The following is a 23,249-nucleotide window of genomic DNA, read 5'->3' as shown; positions in this document are numbered from 1 at the left end:
ACTCTAAGGAGTGAGAGTCATACTGACTCTAGGGTGTGACTGTGCCTTGGAAAGAGGTTAGAGCTCTTGATTTGTGCTTTTTGTTGGATTTCCTTCCACATCTGTTTCATATTAATGAAAAATAAAAAGGTATGTTCTAAGGATTTTTCCTTTATTTTAGTGTGAAAGAGAAATCTAGCATCACAAAACAGGTGCTGTCAAGGTTCCTCCCCCACTCTGAACTCTAGGGTACAGATGTGGGGACCTGCATGAAAAACCTCCTAAGCTTATCTTTACCAGCTTAGGTCAAAACTTCCCCAAGGTACAAAATATTACGCCCGTTATCCTTGGACTGGCCGCTACCACCACCAAACTAATACTGGTTACTGGGGAAGAGCTGTTTGGACGCATCCTTCCCCCCAAAATACTTCCCAAAACCTTGCACCCCACTTCCTGGACAAGGTTTGGTAAAAAGCCTCACCAATTTGCCTAGGTGACTTAGACCCTTGGATCTTAAGAACAATGAACAATCCTCCCAACACTTGCACCCCCCCTTTCCTGGGAAATGTTGGATAAAAAGCCTCACCAATTTGCATAGGTGACCACAGACCCAAACCCTTGGATCTGAGAACAATGAAAAAGCATTCAGTGTTTTACAAGAAGACTTTTAATAAAAAATAGAAGTAAATAGAAATAAAGAAATCCCCCCTGTAAAATCAGGATGGTAGATATCTTACAGGGTAATTAGATTCAAAAACATAGAGAACCCCTCTAGGCAAAACCTTAAGTTACAAAAAGATACACAGACAGAAATAGTTATTCTATTCAGCACAATTCTTTTCTCAGCCATTTAAAGAAATCATAATCTAACACATACCTAGCTAGATTACTTACTAAAAGTTCTAAGGCTCCATTCCTGGTCTATCCCTGGCAGAAACCAGCATACAGACAGCCCCAGACCCTTTGTTTCTCTCCCTCCTCCCAGCTTTTGAAAGTATCTTGTCTCCTCATTGGTCATTTTGGTCAGGTGCCAGCGAGGTTACCTTTAGCTTCTTAACCCTTTACAGGTGAGAGGAGCTTTCCCCTGGCCAGGAGGGATTTCAAAGGGGTTTACCCTTCCCTTTATATTTATGACAGGTGCTTTTTCTTTTCAGTCCCTGTTTTTATTGGTACATTTTTACTCTGATTACCCTTTCAGTGGAAAAGTCTTGCTTGTTAGTTGAATTAAGGCAATAGTGAATCAAAAGGTTTGCTATCATCAAGTTGACCCATATCAGCCAGTTGTATTACTTTAATTTATCCACATGACCTCTTGCTCTCAGATGACAGCCTTCTTATACACTAAGCTATTTGTAGTGGAAGGGTGCTGTGAGGGGAAGAAAAAATTGCCACTCGCCTAGAATGTGAATTGTAAAATGCTTTCCCAGAGCTGTCCATTCTTAATTTCCTGTGTTGTTCAGTCTGTTAGAAGCATCTCTGGTGAAAAGTCAATATGATCTATGTTGCTGTTTCAAAACAAATGCCTCTTTGTCCTGTAAGGTTATGTATTCTTTCAGCTTTCAAGTAATTCTGCCAGGAAAGAAAAGAAAATTAAATGGCATTTCTGTCTTCTTTTTGTTTACATGTTGTTTTCCCCTCTTGTGAGAGCAGAAACTCTTGTGCTCTCTCTCTCTCTCTCACACACACACACTCCTTTTTTTAAAAGAACATTTTTAATTACATGGTTTTTATAATGGTAATATTATAAAAAAATACAGTGTGTGTAAATCAGTGGTGACAGTCAACTTGGAGTGCGCAAATGGTTTTATTGAAAATTGTTGTTCGTTTGTAAAGTGAGGTGTTTCTAAGACCCTTTGTGTTCATTGTTGGATTTGTTTAGATGAAGCTTTTGTTTCCAAGAGTTAGTGGTCTTGATGTGCTGACACAAGTAACTGAGGAGTTTGGGTTTTTTGTTTTTGTTTTTTGAGTTTTCTCTTTATTTAAACACAATACTATTTCATGTAACTTGCATGATCCTAAAACACCAGGGTAGACTAGAACTATAATGTGTAGATGACGTAGGTGGATATACTTAGCTAACTGCTGACTGGACAAAACTGCTAATTACTGGTAACTTATCTTAAACGTAAGGCTGAGCTGAAGGAGGTCACAATTAATAATGTGAAACTTGGAGGGAAAAGATGCGTCCTAGAACTTGCCAGCTGACCTGTTTTGGACACACCACCATGCGCTGTCTTTGTAAATTGGAGGTACTCTGTCCTATCAGAACAACTCACCACTGGAATAATTGCTTAGTATGCATACTCCAGAGCAGTGCTTAATTTGTAATGAAAGGGGTGCCAGGGCTCAAGCAATTAGGTGCTGGGGCTTAAGCAACTTTTTTATATTCATAATTGATGCAGCAAGCCCAGAGGTGCCAGAGCTATTAACTGCCAAGCTTAGAGTTGCTGGGGCTCAGCCCTGGCAAGCCCTGACACAAATTAAGCCCTGCTCCAGAGTAATAATCCAACTAAAGGTGGTGGTGGAGGGGAGGTTCCATTGGTTGATCTGCTCCTCACTACCTGGGATTGTCTGGTGGCAGTCAGATGGACCCTCTTCCCACAAACCACTAGAAAAGTGGCCAAAGCCAGCAAGTAGAAATAGCTTCTTGTTTTCTGTGGGACTTTGGATTCCATCTAATAGCAGGCAGTATTCCCTATAAATTCCATTTCATTCCTTGCAAACCTCCAACATTCTGTTGGCAGAATGTGACTGGGCATGGGGAGCCTCCCACTAGTGGCCAGGCAGAAGCCAGCCACAGTGGCAGAGCAGACTGCTTTGTTAGCACCACCATGGACCAAACCCATTCAAAAGGGGCAGGGCCATGACCCTGCTCATCTCCTCCCCTCATGCTGCATTCTCCTAAGGAGTGACATAGCAGCTGTAGTGCCAGAAGTGCTGGAAGGCAGTATTTCCATGAGCCAAAATGCTTCCCACTGGCCTGGTACGGCTCCACATTGTCCCACATGTGCCTATGCCTAGTTGGCACAGTGTGGTATTAAGCCTTATATAACATATCTGCTTTCTAGTCTATTCTGACCTAAGCCATTTTCTTTGCCTCTTTTTATGACTGCATCACTAGCCTTAACTATTTTAGTTTTGGTGTCCTCAAGCTGATGGATTCTCAAGATTGTTTTTTCTCAGTCAAGCTCTCCCTCACGTTCTCATTCCACTCACATCTATCTATAAGGTGGCCTTTCCCTATGTACATCTATCAACTACAGTGGATCTCCAATAACACTAAATCATAATGCTATAATCAGGTCTATGGTGGTCTGTACAGCAACAAGCAACCAAGCAGGGTAAAGGTACATTTTTAAAAGCTGAATCATACAAAGTAAAAAAATACTTCAGCTGGAGAGTAAAGTATTGGGTTGTCAAGAAAAAGGCATACCCCATGCTTTCCAAAATATATGAAAACATTGTTCATCTCTGACTGGAGACTTTAGATCTGAAACCTGGAATTCTTTCCCTGCATGACTTTCACCTGAACATTATGTGCACTTCATGTATGTTATACCTTTATATTTTGTACACACATAGTATTACTTTGTTAGCAGATTGTTTGCTTACTGGATGTTATGGTGTTTTAGTTCCTGCCAGTCTGTTATGACTTGCTTTGGGTATGTGCTTTTGTCTATGTTTTGTTTGAAAAGGAAATCAGTAAAATAATGTAAGTGCTCACTCCTTTCTGCTTGAAGTTCAGCATCATATATTCTTCTTTGGCAGGAGTTTTTAGCTCTCATTTCTGTCATCTCATTGTTTTTACAATTTTGTACATATTTAGGTTGGCTGTAGCACAAATGAATTCTTCCTTGTTGAATTATGGGAGAAGAAAAGCACAAGGTTTGGTATAATCATGTTGGCATATTACTCAGTTTTAAGGGCTCAGTTACTCTTTCAGCAACTCTCACTAGTTTATATAATGGTCTGCTTGTACACTGAGATGTTGCAGTGGAAGGTTTCAGAGGAGGAAAAGATCACTGTTTGCCTAGAATGTGAAACATAAAATACCTTCCCTAAGCAGTTCATTGGTACCTGTGTTCAGACTTCCAGCTAAAAAGACCTTATGATCTACACGGCTGTTTTTAAGAAAGGGTCTTTGTGTTCTGTAAAATGTGTTCTTTAGATTCAGAAATAATCCCACCAGAAAGTAAAAGTAAATGAAAAGACAAGGAAAAGAGAGAGGACAAAATGAGAGAAACCAGTTAAAATGATACATTTTAACCATACACCAGCTCTTTACAAACTCACGTTATTTTCCAACTAGAAGAACAAAACATTCAAAAGCTATTGCATTCTTCTGTCAATGGTGTCTTGACATACCTCATTACCACCTCTTCATAATTAAATGAATTAAGACAGACATACTTGGGTAGTCCAGTGATGGACATGCTATAGAAACCTATCAAAGTTAAACATGGAGCACAAATCTAATAAGGGCTTCAAGACACACACACATGCTGTAAGGCATCAGTACCAGATGGCTGGCAGATAGCTAATGTGATGCCGATTTTTAAAAAAGGCTTCAGAGGTGATCCTGGCAATTAAAGGCAAGTAAGCCTAACTTTAGTACCAGGCAAATTAGTTGAAACTATAGTAAAGAACATAATCATCAGACACATAGATGAACACCCTATGTTGGGGAATAGTCAACATGACTTTTGTAAAGGGAAATCATGCCTCACCAATCTCCTAAATTTTTTTGAGGGGGTCAACAAACATAGGGACAAAGGTGACCCAGTGGATATAAGTGTACTTGGACTTTTAGAAAGCCTTTGACAAGGTCCCTCGCCAATGGCTCTTAAGCAAAGTAGGCAGTCATAGGATCACAGTGAAGACCCTCTCATGGACCAGTAACTGTTTAAAAGATAGGAAACAAAGGATAGGAATAAATGGTCAGCTGTCACAGTGGAGAGAGGTAAACAGTGGTGTCCCCCAGGGGTCTGTACTGGGACCAGTACTGTTCAACATATTCATAAGTGATCTGGAAAAAGGGGTAAACAGTGAGGTGGTAAAATTTGTAGATGATACAAAATTACTCAAGATAGTTAAGTCCAAAGCAGACTGCAAAGAGTTACAAAAGAGTCTCTCAAAACTGGATGACTGGGAAACAAAATGGCAGATGAACTTCAGTGTTGATAATGCAAAGTAATGCCTTTTGAAAAACATCATCCCAACTATACATATAAAATGATGGCATCTATATTAGCCGTTACCACTCAAGAAAGAGATCATGGAGTCGTCATGTATAGTTCTCTGAAAACATCTGTTCAGTGTGCAGCTGCAGGCCAAAAATCTAACAATGTTAGGAACCATTAGAAAAGGGATAGATAATAAGACAGAAAATATCATAATGCCACTTTACAAATCCATGGTACTCCCCTACCTTAAGCACTGTGTTCAGTTCTGGTCACCCCATCTCAAAAAAGGCATATTAGAATTGGAAAAATACAGAGAAGGGCAACAAAAATGATTAGGGATATGGAACAGCTTCCATATGAGGAGACATTAAAAAGACTGGAATTGCTCAGCTTGGAAAAGAGACGACTGAAGGGGGGATATGATAGAGGTCTATAAAATCATGAATGATATGGAGAAAATGAATAAGGAAGTGTTAGTTACCCCTTCACATAACACAGGAATCAGGGTCACCCAGTGAAATTAATTAGGCAACAGGTTTAATACAGACATAAGGAAGTACCTCATCACACAATGCACAGTCAACCTGTGGAACTTGTTGCCAGGGGTGCTGTGAAGACCAAAAGTATAACAGGGTTCAAAAAAGGCCTGAGTGCACAACATTGCCTATGCAGGACCATGGGAGCTGCTGCAAGCACAAAACTTTGGAAAACCATGGTGCTTATTTAATTATGGATTTAGGAACTCAATCTTTGGCTTCCTATTTGGGAAATTCTTATCCACAATTATTCTACCCTCTCACAATGGAGTAGCTAGCATATTGGGTTCTGCACACCTTTAATTTGGTTTCTGTATAGGAACATTTATGTTTAGTTTTCCAGTTCTGATTTTAGATATTCCATTTAGGAATACTTACATTGCTGGTTTTAAAAATTCACCTCAAATGTTAATTGAGTTTGTGACTTGCTGAGAGGAGACTGTAAGAAAAGACTGTGTATGGAGGAATGTAGTGGACAAAGACAGCATACTGTGTCTAGGACAGATTTTCCCATGCGGTGGTCTGCAGAATCCTTCCTGGTGATCTATGAAGAGCTGGCAGGTACTGGCTCTCCTTAATCCCAGCTGCCTATTTTAGAAGTATTTAATGTATTTTTATGTAAGCTGCTACAGAGATGTTACATAAGTACAGATGGGAAGATAGATCATCCACTCTTGGGGTACCATTAAAAGTCACTAAATATTCAGGCCCTAAAATTGAAACACTCTTCAAAATGCAACAAAGAAAAATTTCTAATGACGTTTTTTTGTAACGATTTGCAAACAAAACTGGACTTTGAATAAAAAGGCCTTTGAAAACCCATATTTAAAGAAGAAAAAGAAAATGTTGACATTAAAGAATCATTGTTTTTTCCCCACAACTCTCCCCCAAATAGATTAAGGGGGTATGATGAGATACGAATGCTGAATATAATATTGAAATATAAAAATGAAGAACGGTTAAACAGTAAAAGTAACACAAAACTTTGGGGCTAAAATAAGGAGATAGCATTTCCTAACTTTGGAGTGCTTTAATAGCTATATTTTAATAATTTGTAATTATGGCTAGTGTATGAGTTTAGATGAGGCCTTGCTGGCATAAGTGTGGTTTTGCCAGTTCCTTTTTTACATAGAATTGCTGATCTGCTTAGAACGGTATTGCTGACAGAACAAAGGTAACATGTTGTGCTGGAAGTTTTGAGGTAAAAACACACAAAACCATAACAACAACAAGACTTTTTCTGGGAGACTCAGGGTGACACAAAACAACATGACATAAAACTTGCATAACCTGCAAAGCACACACAAGTTGTGTAAACTGAAGCTTGCACATGCATAATGTATGGGTTACATAAAAAAACAAAGGCTTGATGTGCTGAAAACTGGTTAGAAAAAAGTAAGAAAGGTGTAATATAGATAGGTATATAAATCCAAGTGAACAAGGCCCAAATCGTGGAAACACTGGAGCAGAAACTGAAGAAATGGCTCTGAAGGACCAGACCAAGGAGTCAGAGGAGGTGATCACCATCATGAACTACCGGTGCCCTGGAATGTGGTAACTTGAGCCCCCTACCAATTCAATCTTGTCTGCTGTCATTGTCTGGCATAAATATATGTTCAGACACTATAAGTGACAATAATTCTATCTGACATTGTATAAGCAAAGACAGAAATTGATTAAGCCTAAATTGGGTGGATTTGTGACACTTTTCCAATTTAAACCCCAACACTTCAAAATACAATGGCATGGGTGATAGTCCACAAGAAAAGCTCGCCATTAAGATGTGGTCCAGACTGCTGAAAATGTATCCTGTGGGGGTATAAAAGAAGCTATAAGTTAAATTATATCTGGAGTTGGTAATTTTATAATTAAGGTTGCCACAGACTTTCCATCGTAAGACATATTTTTCAGTCACTTATAACTTTGGCAAACTTTAAGTGTCTGAGCTGAAGTGTTCCTTATCAGGAATCTACCTCATGCTGACTTTTTTTTCAAAACAAGTCAGCCACCTTCCAAGAACAAGATCAGAGGAAAAATACATTTTCTTAGTGCTCTTTTGTTTTTTTTAATTTTTGCCACTGTTTCATTGAGAATCAGTGACATCTCCATGTTTTAGAGAAGAGACTCCCCCCTCACCCCCGTATTATTCAGTGTGTGGCCCACACCTTATTTACTACGTGCTACTTAAACTCTGCAATATAGACTTATTTTCTACGTGGCATCTCTATGGCACTTACTGCCCTAGTAACTGAGTGCTTCACAAACAGTAATGAATTCATCCTCACAAAACCCATCTGAGATTAGATGATATCATAATATTACAGCTGGGAACTGAAGCACAGAGAGATTAAGACAAAATTGTCAAGTGTCCACTATTTTTGGGTACCCAATTTAAGATCCATAGGACCTGATTTCTTTTTCAGAGTACTTAGCATATTTATAGCACTTCATATGTTCAAAGTACAGTTCCTATTGATTTCAGCTGCAGTTGTGAGGGTTCAGCACTTCTGCAAATCAGACCCCAGGTGCACTCAGCAACAGGAGCATATAGTCCATGTGTGAAAATGTTGATTTAAGTGACTTGCCCAGCATCACATAGAAACTCTGAGGCAGGAGCAAGGATAGAAGCCAGTTCTCCAGGATGGCATTCAATTCCCTAAACCATGAGATCATCTTTTCTCTTTCCACAGTTCTCCACATCATTCACTATGCAGCTTGCAACATGTGCAACAAATAAGGCAAGAGTCTAGAGACAACAGTCTCTCTACACAACCCCTTATTCATTCTCTGAGCAGCCTCTCTTCTGTGCACTGAAGGAGGTGGAGGTTATGTTGAAAACGTGATCATGTCATTAAAGTCTTATCATAATGAATACATGCAAGGGGTTGAAATAAGGAGATAGCATTTCCTAACTTTGGAGTGCTTAACTCTGCAATCTAAATAACATTTTCACAAGGTTTTTTTTTTTTTTTTTTTAAGATATGTCATTCTGGATAGAAGTTGGTCAGAAAATGATTTGGCAGTCACTGGATGTACAAAATGAGTCTAATTTACACAGTGAAGAGGGAGGAGGAGGGATGTTGCAGTAGGAAAACCAAGCCCTTGCCCTATTGTATATTCTTCAATCAGCTGTGCCCCTTGGCTTACACATAATGCTTATATTCACTTTACATTATTTTGGGCCAGCTGTTTAGCAGGTGTAAATGGGTTTAGCTCATTGAAGTCACTGGAGCTCAATAGACTCACACCAGTTGAGGATCTGGCCCTTTGTTTTTCCAAACTGTAATATGTGTTCAGGATTATGGGTTTTTGTTTAAAACAATGTGTTGAGAATTCAGTGTTACTCAGATGTAAACACAAAAAACAAACATCCTTTAAGCATAAATTCTCCAGTTTGAGTGCACAAATAGACAGTGATACTCACTGGTGGGGGCAGAAGCCCCACAGCAAAATGCTGCCAGTGTTAACTACAGCTGTAACACAGCACACCAGCAAATTGCAGCCAGGCTCAAGGAGACATTCCCCCTAGGTTATTTGTCACCTGAGGGAAACCGCTTCCATCCAAGAATAATCCTCCACCTTTGTTTCCTTCCTTTCTGGTTTTTGATCTCTCTGTGTGGGCAATTTCTCTAAGGAATAAAATACTTGTCTTGTGTTTAGCCTTGTAATACTCAGTCTTACTGGATTCCAGCTGTATTCTCTTTAGTGCTGAAGAAAGGTCAAGGTAGCTGTCTCATTTGTTGACTTTTGAAAATCTTTCCTTAGGAAACTATTGTGACAACCCTTGTTGACCATTTGTACAGCCATGTTCATGGCTCCAGCAATACTCTGTACTAGCTATATGAGTATCAGCTGGTGGGGCAGAAAGGACAAAGCAGGGTTGTAAGAACATAAGAATGGCTACACTGGGTCAGACCAAAGGTCCATCCAGCCCAGTGTCCTGTCTACCGACAGTGGCCAATGTCAGGTGCCCCAGAGGGAGTGAACCTAACAGGTAATGATCAAGTGATCTCCCTCCTGCCATCCATCTCCACCCTCTCACAAACAGAGGCTAGGAACACCATTCCTTACCTATCCTGGCTAATAGCCATTAATGGATTTAACCTCCATGAATTTATCCAGTTCTCTTTTAAACCCTGTTATAGTCCTAGCCTTCACAACCTCCTCAGGCAAGGATTTCCACAGGTTGACTGTGCGCTGAGTGAAGAAGAAGTTCCTTTTATTTGTTTTAAACCTGCTACCCATTAATTTCATTTGGTGGCCCCTAGCTCTTATATTATGAGAACAAGTAAATAACTTTTCCTTATTCACTTTCTCCACACCACTGATGACTTTATACACCTCGAGCATATCCCCCCTTAGTCTCCTCTTTTCCAAGATGAAAAGTCCTAGCCCCTTTAATCTCTCCTCATATGGGACCTGTTCCAAACCCCTAATCATTTTAGTTGCCCTTTTCTGAACCTTTTCTAATGCCAGTATATCTTTTTTGAGATGAGGGGACCACATCTGTACGCAGTATTCAAGATGTGGGCGTACCATGGATTTATATAAGGGCGATAAAATAATCTCCATCTTATTTTCTATCCCTTTTTTAATGATTCCTACGGTTACGTTAGCTTTTTTGACTGCCGCTGCACACTGCGTGGTCATCTTCAGAGAACTATCCATGATGACTCCAAGATCTTTCTCCTAATTAGTTGTAGCTAAATTAGCCCCCATCATATTGTAGGGAGAATTGGGGTTATTTTTTCCAATGTGCATTAGTTTATGTTTATCCGCATTAAATTTTATTTGCCATTTTGTTGCCCAATCACTTAGTTTTGTGAGATCTTTTTGAAGTTCTTCACAGTCTGTTTTGGTCTCAACTATCTTGAGCAGCTTAGTGCCATCTGCAAACTTTGCCACCTCACTGTTTACTCCTTTCTCCAGATCATTTATAAATAAGTTGAATAGGATTGGTCCTAGGACTGACCCTTGGGGAACACACCTAGTTACCCCTCTCCATTCTGAAAATTTACCATTTATTCCTACCATTTGTTCCCTGTCTTTTAACCAGTTCTCCATCCATGAAAGGATCGTCCCTCTTATCCCATGACAACTTAATTTACATAAGAGCCTTTGGTGAGGGACCATGTCAAAGGCTTTCTGGAAATCTAAGTACACTATGTCCACTGGATCCCCCTTGTCCACATGTTTGTTGACCCCCTCAAAGATCTCTAATAGATTAGTGAGACATGATCTCCCTTTACAGAAACCATGTTGACTTTTGTGCAACAATTTATGCTCTTCTATGTGTCTGACAATTTTATTCTTTACTTTTGTTTCAACTAATTTGCCCAGTACTGACGTTAGACTTACTGGTCTGTAATTGCCAGGATTGCCTCTAGCACCGTTCTTAAATATTGGCATTACATTAGCTATCTTCCAGTCATTGGGTACAGTAGCGGATTTAAAGGGCAGGTTACAAACCATAGTTAATAGTTCCGCAATTTCACATTTGAGTTCTTTCAGAACTCTTGGGTTAATGCCATCTGGTCCCAGTGCCTTGTTACAGTTAAGTTTCTCAGTTAATTCCAAAACCTCCCCTAGTGATACTCCAATCTGTGACAATTCCTCAGATTTGTCACCTACAAAAGACAGCTCAGGTTTGGGAATCTTCCTAACATCTTCAGCCGTGAAGACTGAAGCAAAGAATTCATTTAGTTTCTCTGCGATGACTTTATCGTCTTTAAGTGCTCCTTTTGTATCTCGATCGTCTGGGGCCCTACTGGTTGTTTAGCAGGCTTCCTGCATCTGATGTACTTAAAAACATTTTGTTATTATTACCTTTTGAGTTTTTGGCTAGCTGTTCTTCAAACTCCTTTTTGGCTTTTCTTATTACATTTTTACATTTAATTTGGCAGTGTTTATGCTCCTTTCTGTTTATCTCACTAGGATTGGACTTCCACTTTTTAAAAGATGCCTTTTTATCTCTCACTGCTTCTTTTACATGGTTGTTAAACCACGGTGGCTCTTTTTTAATTCTTTTACTGTGTTTTTTAATTTGGGGTATACATTTAAGTTGAGCCTCTATTATAGTGTCTTTGAAAAGTGTCCATGCAGCTTGCAGGGATTTCATTCTAGTCACTGTACCTTTTAAATTTCTGTTTAACTAACCTCCTCATTTTTGCGTAGTTCCTCTTTCTGAAATTAAACGCCACCGTGTTGGGCTATTGAGGTGTTCTTCCCACCGCAGGAATGGTAAATGTTATTATATTACGGTCACTATTTCCAAGCGGTCCTGTTATAGTTACCTCTTGGACCAGAGCCTGTGCTCCACTCAGGACTAGATCGAGAGTTGCCTCTCCCTTTGTGGGTTCCTGTACCAGCTGCTCCAAGAAACAGTCATTTAAAGTATCAAGAAATTTTGTCTCTGCATTTTGTCCTGAGGTGACATGTACCCAGTCAATATGGGGATAATTGAAATCCCCCACTATTATTGAGTTTTTTATTTTGATAGCCTCTCTAATCTCCCTTAGCATTTCATCGTCACTATCACTGTCCTGGTCAGGTGGTCGATAATAGATCCCTACTGTTATATTCTTATTAGAGCATGGAATTACTATCCATAGAGATTCTATGGAACATGTGGATTCATTTAAGATTATTTCATTTGATTCTACATTTTCTTTCACATATTGTGTCCCATTGAGTGTCCTCACTCCACCAGGTTTCTGTGATGCCTATTATATCAGTATCCTCCTTTAACATGAGGCACTCTAGTTCACCCATCTTATTATTTAGACTTCTAGCATTTGTGTACAAGCACTTTAAAAACTTGTCACTGTTTATTTGTCTGCCCTTTTCTGATGTGTCAGATTCTTTATGTGAATGTTTTTCATCTGATCTGGCCCATACTTTATCTTCTTCCATCCCCTCCTCCTGACTAAAACCTAGAGAATCTCTATCAATAGACTCTCCTCTCAGAGAAGTCTCTGTCTGATCCACATGCGCCCCTGCAGCAATCAGCTTTCCCCCATCTCTTAGTTTTAAAACTGCTCTGCAACCTTTTTAATGTTAAGTGCCAACAGTCTGGATCCACTTTGTTTAGGTGGAGCCTATCCTTCCTATATAGGCTCCCCCTATCCCAAAAGTTTCTCCAGTTCCTAATAAATCTAAACCCCTCCTCTCTACACCATCGTCTCATCCACGCATTGAGACTCTGAAGGTCTGCCTGCTTACCTGGCCCTGTGCTTGGAACTGGAAACATTTCTGAGAATGACACCATAGAGGTCCTGGATTTCAGTCTTTTTCCTAGCAGCCTAAATTTGGCCTCCAGGACGTCTCTTCTACTCTTCTCTGCATCATTGGTACCTACATGTACCACGACCACCAGCTCCTCCCCAGGACTACACATAAGTCTATCTAGATGCCTCAAGAGATCCGCAACCTTCACACCAGGCAGGGAAGTCACCATACAATTCTCCCGGTCATCAGGAGCCCAGCTATCTATGTTTCTAATGATCGAATCTCCCATTACTAACACCTGTCTTTTCCTAATGACTGGAGTTCCCTCCCCCGGAGAGGTAACCTCAGTGCAAGATGATACCCCAACATCATCTGGAAGGAAGGTCCCAACTATGGGAAGGTTTCCCTCTGTTCTCGCTGACTGCTCTCCTTCTCTGGGCCTTTCATCTTCCTTAACAGCGCAGGGGCTCTCTGACCGGAGGTGGGACAAATCTACAGTGTCCCGGAAAGCCTCATCAGCATACCTCTCTGCCTCCCTTAGCTCCTCCAATTCCGCCACCCTGGCCTCCAGAGCCTGAACATGGTCTCTGAGGGCCAGGAGCTCCTTGCACCAAATGCACACATACACCACCCGCCCACAGGGCAGGTAATCATACATGCTACACTGAGTGCAATGAACAGGATAGCCCCAACTCTGCTGCTGGACTTCTGCCTGCATTTCTCCTACAGCTACCTAGGTTAATGATAGGCTTTTTGTTTAAATCAAGAAGTTTTGATTATTGTTTATTTAAAGGTTTTAAAGAATGGCAAGTGTACCTCACCCCCTTCCAAACTTCCTCTCGAAACTCCCTGTTAGTGGTCCCTGTTTGCAAAGCTCCCTGATTGCTTGCTGATGGCTTTATAAAGCCCTGGCCTTCTTGATAGCCCTGCCCCCTGACTAAAGCTCAACCAATGAACAGAGGCTTATAGATTTCAAACCTTGTTTAGAAGCTCCCAGCTTCCAACTGCTGGCCACAGCATATGGTCCTTCAAACAAACAAACAAACACAAGCTCAGCATACAGCAAGTAACCCCCAAACACAAACACACACTACAGACAGCCACTTACCCCAAAGGTCCCGAATTTGCTCCTCCTTCACCTGGAGAACTCCCTCTCAAAACTGCCTATTAGTGGTCCTTGTTCACTGTTGTTACAACTTTTCACATTTTAAGAGTGTCTGGGTAAGTCTTTAGCAGAAACCATTGGAAAAGAGGCAAAAACACACTGACTTCATGCCCAAGCATTTTCATGTACTTAGGTATGCTGTCATTATGCACTTTAAGCATAAGTGAGTGATAAATAGAGTTAGAATTTGCATGTATGTAGCTGAAAGAAAGAGAACTGTATTCTGTCATGGAAAGTATTCTGCTTAGTATTTTTTTGGACTTATTTAAATATAGAACTAAAATGATGCCTGTATAATGTAAAATAAAATGCACATATAGTTTTTAATTTCTCCTTTGGACAACCCTGAGACAAACCCTAAATAGTTTTGACCACCTCATAAGTTAATAGTTTTTTTTTCTTTTTGGTACATTTGCCCAGAGCTTGGGATTGGTGTATTTTAAAACATAAATATATATGATCTCTCTTCCTGTAACTGCTTTAAAAAGTTTAATTATAGGACACTTTTGAATATGTAGTGTTAATAATTGTTGCACATATGAATATGAACATGTTTCAAATTACTTTTGTCACCTTGCCATTAAATCTAACATGTTAGCTGCAGGTCCTTCTATCTCACAAAAATATGGTTATGTTATAACACTCTTTTAGCACCATCAGTAGGACTGAAGTTATTCTACATGGTGATTAAACTTGGTCAACAGAACTCTTTGGGAGTTAGTTATGTGTGATTTATAATTCCTGCAGGGAGCTTATGACGGAACTAGGAGGAAACTAAATTGATTTGTTCTCTAGTAGATAGTGTTGGGTGGATCAACTTCAAGACTTCTAACCTGGCTGGGAGGAACTAATTTACTTTACTTTTTATTGTTTTGCTTTATAGTGTAGAGTGGATGTTTGAAAATTTGACGATCTAGGCCTTACTATAGTCAAACATTCTCAGAATGGCACTCTGAAAGCACCATCTTTTATTTCTATGAAGAGAGCTTGTTTACCATAGAAGTACCATAGAGGTACTTTTCTTGCTGTCAGAAGGAATCCAAACTAGAATTAAATAGGACAGTGCCAAAGTATTCTCTTATATTTAAAATAAGCAATATATTGAAAATGTAAAACTTAAATAAATCTGTTTCCTTGCCAACTTTTTTTTCATACTCTGCCTGAGCACTGGTTTGTTGTATAGTTGCTTATTGGATTGCTGATGTTGATTTTTTTAAAAAGCAAAATATATGTCTTCCAATACTAATATGGATGCTGTAAACAGATACAGGTAAACATGTAAATCAAATTGTTGCCTACCAAACTGAAGTAATCTGTCTTTCATAGTTAGCCCGCTAAGTGGTAGTGTGGAAGTTCACATTATAACGCATAATAGGAAAAGGCATAAGTTCAAGGGTCCTTGTTTATTAAGGATAATTGTTAAGAAGAGTAACTTTCCTATAATATTACAAATGTGTGTCAGAGGTAAATAACACTATAAACATTATTAATTTAGAAACATCTTATGGGGAGAAAATCTGATGTGAAGAGCAGACAAGGTACCAGTTCTCTTTTATACACTCTGAATGGGGATTGGGGGCTGGGAGGTGGGAAATCAATTATCAGTTCTGGCACATATGCTTTATAGCCCATGGAGTGAGATGTTCTGTGACATGAAAGCACGTCTTTATACAGTCAAAATGCACTTCTGTTTTGGCCTGTGGTTACCCCTAAAGGCGTTACCCTAATGCTGTTACTAGGGTCAGCTGTATTATAGCAAGAGTTACTTATTTATTCACTGTAGTGACAGTTACATTTCATATAGCAGCTGCTGAAGCCAAAACTATTCAGCAAGGACAAAATGTGATAAAACCCCAATGAAGTTTTCTTGCACAATATTAAGTTTTAATTTTTTTGTATAGGAACAAATATTTTTCTACTGCTATTTTCAGCTTGTGACTACAGCATTAAAAACAGTAAATACTGTTATGTTTAATAGTGTAAACCCATGTAAAATTTATTTGATGTCACTGTAAAATATAGTTGACTTGTATGTCTTGTACTGTAAATAGATTTTAAAATATGGACTATCTGAAAATGATTACAACTGTATAAATGTTTTCTTCATGTGACCGGCAAATGTTCTGATCACTTGTTGGCTTTGTCAAGGAGTAAAACCTCTTTAGTCTAATGATTTCTGTTTAGTTGGTATGCAGAGAAGTACAACTTAGTGTAGATTACTACTGAACTATGGAAACCATTGACAACACAGGAGAGTTGTGTCTAGCCTATAACTTGGATGAGAGGTCCATCAATTGCTTTTAGATTTTAATGGAGTATTTGCTAAGAAAAGTTAAGGTAGGTTCAAATTCTGCTCTTATGTACAATTCCTGATGAAGTCAATGAGGAATTGCACTTGAATAGGTGAGGAATTTGGTCCAGGGTCTTTATTTTGCTGTCACTTATGCACATGCACACTATGATGGGTTGGATCACAGACACCCCATTGGGACTGCCAACTGACGTGCTGAGACTACCTCTGAGTCTGCTTTCCCTGCCAGCTTGGGACTTCAGTACCTTGCCTTGTTTGAGCCAGACACGCTTGCCTGCTGCAAACACAGATCCAAGACTGAACCACGTCCCTCAAAAGCTGCAAGCTTAACTGAAAACAGCTTAAGAAGTGTTCCTGTCTCCAACACTAGGATACCCAACTTCCAATGGGGTCCAAACCCCAAATAAATCCGTTTTACCCTGTATAAAGCTTATACAGGGTAAACTCATAAATTGTTTGCCCTCTATAACACTGATAGAGAGATATGCACAGCTGTTTGCCCCCCCCACCCCTGGTATTAATATATACTCTGGGTTAATTAATAAGTAAACAGTGATTTTATTAAATGCAAAAAGTATCATTTAAGTGGTTCCAAGTAGTAACAGACAGAAGAAAGTGAATTACCAAGCAAAATAAAATAAAACATGCAAGTCTAAGCCTAATACAGTAAGAAAACTGAATACAGATAAAATCTCACCCTCAGAGACGTTTCAATAAGCTTCTATCACAGACTGGACACCTTCCTAGTCTGGGCACAATTCTTTTCCCTGGGACAGCCCTTGTTCCAGCTCTGGTGGTAGCTAGGGGATTTCTCATGACTGCAATGCCCTTTGTTCTGTTCCACTCCCTTATATACCTTTTGCACAAAGCGGGAATCCTTGTCTCGCTCTGGGTTCCCGCCCCTCCTTCTAAATGGAAAAGCACCAGGTTAAAGATGGATTCCAGTTCAGGTGACATGATCACATGATCACTGTATCATTACCCACTTGCCAGCACACAGGTATACAGGAAGACTTACAAGTAAACAGAGCCATCTATAGTCAGTTGTCCTGGTTAATGGGAGAGCCATCAAGATTCCAACCCACCATTAATGGCTGGCACTTTGCATAATTACAATAGGACCTCAGGGTTATATTTCATATTTCTAGTTTCAGATACAAAAATCATACATACAAATAGGATGACCACACTCAGTAGATTATAAGCATTGTAATGATACCTTACAAGAGACCTTTTGCATGAAGCATATTCCAAGTTACATTATATTCACACTCATTAGCATATTTTCATAAAATCATACAGAGTGCAACGTCACACACACACCCAACTTCCTTCATTTCTGTTTCATAAGATCAAGGTGTAAAGACGCTGCATGTCACTTTTAAATAGATAGGGTCTTGTGCTCTTGAAACCAAAAATCCTGGGTTTGATTGCTGCTGGCAGTAGTGGTTCTCAACCAGCGGTATGAAGAGGTCTTCCAAGGGGAACATCAGCTTATCTAGATATTTGTCTAGTTCTACAACAGGCTACATAAAAAGCACTAGCGAAGTCATTACAAACTAAAATTTCATACAGTGACTTGTTTATTCTGCTCTATATACTGTACACTGAAACGTAAGTATAATATTTATATTTCAATTCATTTATTTTATAATTATTTGGTAAAAATGAAAAAGTGATTTTTCAGTAATAGTGTGCTGTGACACTTTTGTATTTTTATGTCTGATTTTGTAAGCAAGTAATTTATAAGTGAGATGAAACTTGAGGGTACACAAGATAAATCAGACTCCTGAAAGGGGTACAGTAGTCTGGAAGGTTGAAAGCCACTGAGCTAGGCTATGTGAGTGGGTTCAGCACATTGGGTCAACAGTGTAAAAATACTGAATCGTAGGTGCTTGGGACAAGCTCAGTCTAGCCGGGGGAGTATATAATGAAGTGGGTAAGTGTGTGACTCTATTGATTTATAGTTGCTGGCACACAAAATATAAAACTCCCATGTAATACTTCTAAAGTAATTGAAGATTTCAAGGTGGCAGAATCTTGTGTTTTTTTAAGCAGAATGTTCTTAGCTGGGTATAAATAACGCACACTTATTATTTTTCCCTCTGAATGAGGACATTGGCTATTTCCCAACAGTGAATGGAATTTAAGGGAAAAGGATGTAGCTGTTCACACCTAAGGCCAAATCCTGCAGTCCATATTAATTGTTAATGACCAATCACGTAATTCAGATAAAGCTGATATTAACTGTTCTATGTTCTGTGAGATCCTTCTTTCCCCCCAATGAAGAGGAGAGATTCTGTGCTTTTTCATGAACAGTCAGCAGCCATCTCTATAAATATGAAGTTAGCCTTTCATGATCATAAATGCTGCATGTATAATGAAACTTCCTCACAGACTTCTCCACACAGACATCTGAAATCCCAGACAAACATTTGCAAACACGTTAAAGTCTAAGCCATAACACTTCTACAAGAAAATGCCATAGATTCAGTATTCATTCTTTTAAGGAAGGGCTTAATTGATACATATGTTAAATATGTCAGTTACATGAAAGACAGTTATATTTTGACTTCAGTTTATGACAGTCACGTATCAAAAAAATTAAATACCAATTTGCTAGTTAGAGAAGAGATGGGCTGTGGCAGCTCCACTTCTCACTTATGTAATATGCAATAAAAATATAGTATCTCGTACTGATTTCTTAAAATACAGCTAAACGTAGCAGACCGAATGTCTGATTTCAAACATATGTTTTACATTTGGGGAACATTTAGAAAAATGTTAATCAGAACTAAATTTTTAGTAAATATATTTAACTATAATATACTTAAATATTACTTTAAGATTTTAGTAAATATATTCTAGATTAACTGATTGCAATATTGTATCCACGATAACAGCATATTTAACTTGTGTATACTTCTAAAGGGAAACCAAAGAACTACTTCTCAATTTTGAGAGATAACTGACATACAGTATTGCATACAGAATTCATACCATACTGAGTACTTCAGCCTGTCTCTTGTTGTATATAGTAGTGCTTGTTCCTTATCTTACACAGCAATATGCAGTAATACCTTACAAATACAGCCTAGTTTCATTGCAAAACTGTTTCCCTGCAGCATATTGACAAAGGTGACTTTACATTAGGATGGGCTTCCACAGGCCCAGTCATCCGTAGTAGAATAACCAATACCATCTTGTTGAAGATACTTGGGGGAAGAAAAAATACATAAACCTTTTTTTATTCCTTTTTAACTTGGGATATCAAACGCAAAACTCTAGCCTGCTTCTCCTTTCACACTGGTAGCAATCTTGTCGTGGAAAAATTAACCACGCATTGATACAATTTAATTTACACAGCAAGTCTTTTCCCAAAAGGTTAGCAGGTGAGTAAGGGCTTAGGAGGAAGGCATGATGGTCAAACAAAGGACCGATAAAAATGGACAGATGTGAAGAGGCGGGGTGCCACTTTTGGATAGACCAGGGCAGTAGGGACATTTACTGTATCCAATGGCCCATTTGCTTGCAATAGTAACACGTGCCATCACTGGGTCCCTGGGGGGGGTGGATGGTGGGGACCTTGGTTTGGCCTTCCCCTTCCCCCCACTGCAATGGGTGGCTATTATGGGGTCCCTGTATGTTCTGGAGCTGGAAGGTCATTAACATAGTTTTAATGTGGTGGTGAAGGTATTTGGGTTTTATTCAAATTCTTATTTTTACTTTGTTTACAGGTGCTAATTTTTGGTCCAGTCAGCTTTCTTTGGGCAGACTGTGAGAATTTTATCTAACAGCTTCTCCCTGATTTTATTTAACTTTTCCTGGTCATGGCCTGGATTTTGCTTGTGCCACTGAGCTTCTTCACAAATGCAACTCAGTGTTTCCCTAGGCATGACTCCTCGTAGAAGCTGGTTTAAATCTGCCCATGTAGGGTTATAACAGTTTATAACAATTTGCAGTTCCTCTTTGAATTTAACAATCTGTATACCATCACAGAAATCAATGAGGCAAATCAGCCCTTTGGGTGAGATTTTCACTCCCACTTTGGCCACTTTACTCCATGTAAGAGTTACAGTGGCAAAAAGGGGCTTCCCCAAACCCCAGTTCTGACCATGGGAGGACTTCCTTACCTCCGGCACTGCGGAAGACAGCTGTAAGGCTGCTTCCTGAGGACTCCTCTGCCAGCCCTGATGCAGGGGGCATGCTGGGTATAGGAGGGGCATGTTGGGTCAGGGCCACAGTGTGTAGCACCATGAACTATCGGTTAGCCTGGGGAGGCAGCTGTAACTTAAACAAGGCCCCAGGACTTTTTAAGTTATGCTGGATGTCCTGGAGAAGCCCAGGATCATGAGGGCTCAAAGGTGGCTTAAAGCCACGTTTGCCCCACTCATCTCCTGGACTGTGAATTGTGTGCCGCACCTCTTCGAGAACAGAATTTCAGCCTTTGTCTCCAAAGCTTTAGAGTCAATTTAACTTTGGTGTCTGAAGGGTTACTTGATTTCTTGGAAAACCATTGTGATTCCTCAGATCTCGACGCCTTCTTCTAACCATCACTTTGTTCACTTGAATTTTTTTTTACTCTTTGGCAATCTCACAATAGCATTCAATAGACCTGTAAGCACAGTTTAGCAAATTAAAAACACATTGGCTTTCCTAATGTCCTCACTTCTGTTACTCATAAAAAGTCATACACAAATGCCTCAATTCTCCAGTGTATTTGGACAAACTGTATTATAGGTGGTACAAGGAGCAAAGCCTGTAGTTAAAGTTGCCCAGCAGTATCTAGTATAAGATCTGGTTTTCACTTGTTTTTGTAACTTTCCCAAACTTTAACTGTTTGGGTTGAAAAGTTCCATGCTGGTTTCTGCCTGAGGCTACAGCCTGAAGTTCCGTGATGGTTCTGCCTGAAGTTAGCTGCTTTTTCTTTTTAACTTCAGCTATTTCTCAGAATGATGTTATGGAAAAATAAATTGTTTTGCCCACATTAAAAATATCTCACATCAGCCATTTTGCTGAGAAGCCATACCATCCCTATACTTTGGAGAAGTGACCAGAAATTTGGCAGATGGGTAATTTTGGTGTTGGACATTTCTTTTACAATCCCCATGAAAATCTTGACCAAGTAATGAGCCTCTGAAGAACTCAGTTCTCACAGGCTCAGTAGAGATTTTGGCATCTAAATTTCCCAAAGAGTCTGTCTCTGCTGAGCATGCTCCATTCTGTCATAGCTCTTACAGATGACTGGACTGTGCATATCCCATTCCTACATTGCAACTGAGCATGCTCCATCTCAGGGCTGCAGAGGCTGAGCAGGACTTCTCCTTTTCTTGGTCTTCTGTGGAATGCTGTGGTGTTGGGTGTGATGTTGTACTCTATATGATTTTATGAAAATATGCTAATGAGTGTGAATATAATGTAACTGGAATATGCTTCATGCAAAAGGTCTCTTGTAAGGTATCATTACAAAGCTTATAATCTACTGAGTGTGGTCATCCTATTTGTATAAATGTATGATTTTTGTATCTGAAACTAGAAATATGAAATATAACCCTGAGGTCCTATTTTAATTATGCAAAGTGTCAGCCATTAATGGTGGGTTGGAATCTTGATGGCTCCGATTAACCAGGACAATTGACTGTTATTTGGCTCTGTTTACTTGTAAGTCTTCCTGTATACCTGTGTGCTGGCAAGTGGGTAATGAAGTCTTACAGTGATCATGTGATCATGTCACCTGAACTGGAATCCATCTTTAACCTGGTGCTTTTCCATTTAGAAGGAGGGGCGGGAACCCAGAGAGGAACAAAGGATTCCTGCCTTGTGAAAAAGATCTATAAGGGGGTGGAACAGAACACGGGGGGCTGCAGTCATGAGAAATCCCCTAGCTACCACCTGAGCTGGAACAAGGGCTGTACCAGGGGAAAGGATTGGGCCCAGACTAGGAAGGCGTACAGTCTGTGATAGAAGCTTGCTAAAACATCTCTGAGGGTGAAATTTTATCTGTATTCAGTTTTCTTACTGTATTAGGCTTAGACTTGCATGTTTTATTTTATTTTGCTTGGTAAATTCACTTTCTTCTGTCTGTTATTACTTGGAACCACTTAAATGATACTTTTTGTTTTTAATAAAACCACTTTTTACTTATTAATTGACCCAGAGTAAGTATTAATACCCGGGGGGAGAGGGGGGACAGCTGTGCATATCTCTCTATCAGTGTTATAGAGGGCAAACAGTTTATGAGTTTAAGCTTTATACAGGATAAAACAGATTTATTTGGGGTTTGGACCCCATTGGGAGATGGGTACTGAGAGCTGGAGACAGGAACACTTCTTAAGCTGTTTTCAGTTAAGCCTGCAGCTTTTGGGGGACATGGTTCAGACTTGGGTCTGTGTTTGCAGCAGGCAAGCGTGTCTGGCTCAAACAAGGCAAGGTACTGAAGTCCCAAGCTGGCAGGAAAAGCAGACTCAGAGGTAGTCTCAGCACGTTAGTTGGCAGTCCCAAAGGGGTTTCTGTGACCCAACCCATCACACTGGGCACCAGAATCGATAGGGATAATCCCTCCTGTGCTCTCAATGCTTTCCTGCTGCTACCCAGGCAGCATGGAGGAAGAAGTTCCTCTGTGGAATGCAGAAGGGGATGAGGAGCTGGCCCTGGGGTATAGCAAGTAAGTGTGTGTCTGGGACCAGGACATGAAGCTGATGGAAGTGGATGGGGAATGGATGAATGGTGAGAGGTTTTTTGCAGGAGTGGGTGGGTGAAGTTCTGTGGCCTGTGTTGTGCAGGAGGTCAGACTAGATGATCATAGTGGTCCCTTCTGACCTAAATATCTATTAATCGAGGCTGGAGGG

At 39.8% G+C, this 23,249-nt stretch overlaps 1 protein-coding gene across 6 annotated transcripts in view; it reads left to right on the top strand.

The window, feature by feature from the left end:
- Positions 1-23,249, top strand: part of LOC140916053 (uncharacterized) — a 258,662-nt gene that overhangs the window by 50,665 nt on the left and 184,748 nt on the right. The window lies entirely within an intron of this gene.

This window comes from Lepidochelys kempii, chromosome 8 (genome assembly GCF_965140265.1).
Source record: "Lepidochelys kempii isolate rLepKem1 chromosome 8, rLepKem1.hap2, whole genome shotgun sequence".
Lineage (NCBI taxonomy): Eukaryota > Metazoa > Chordata > Testudines > Cheloniidae > Lepidochelys > Lepidochelys kempii.
This window is presented reverse-complemented; position numbering and strand designations above follow the sequence as displayed.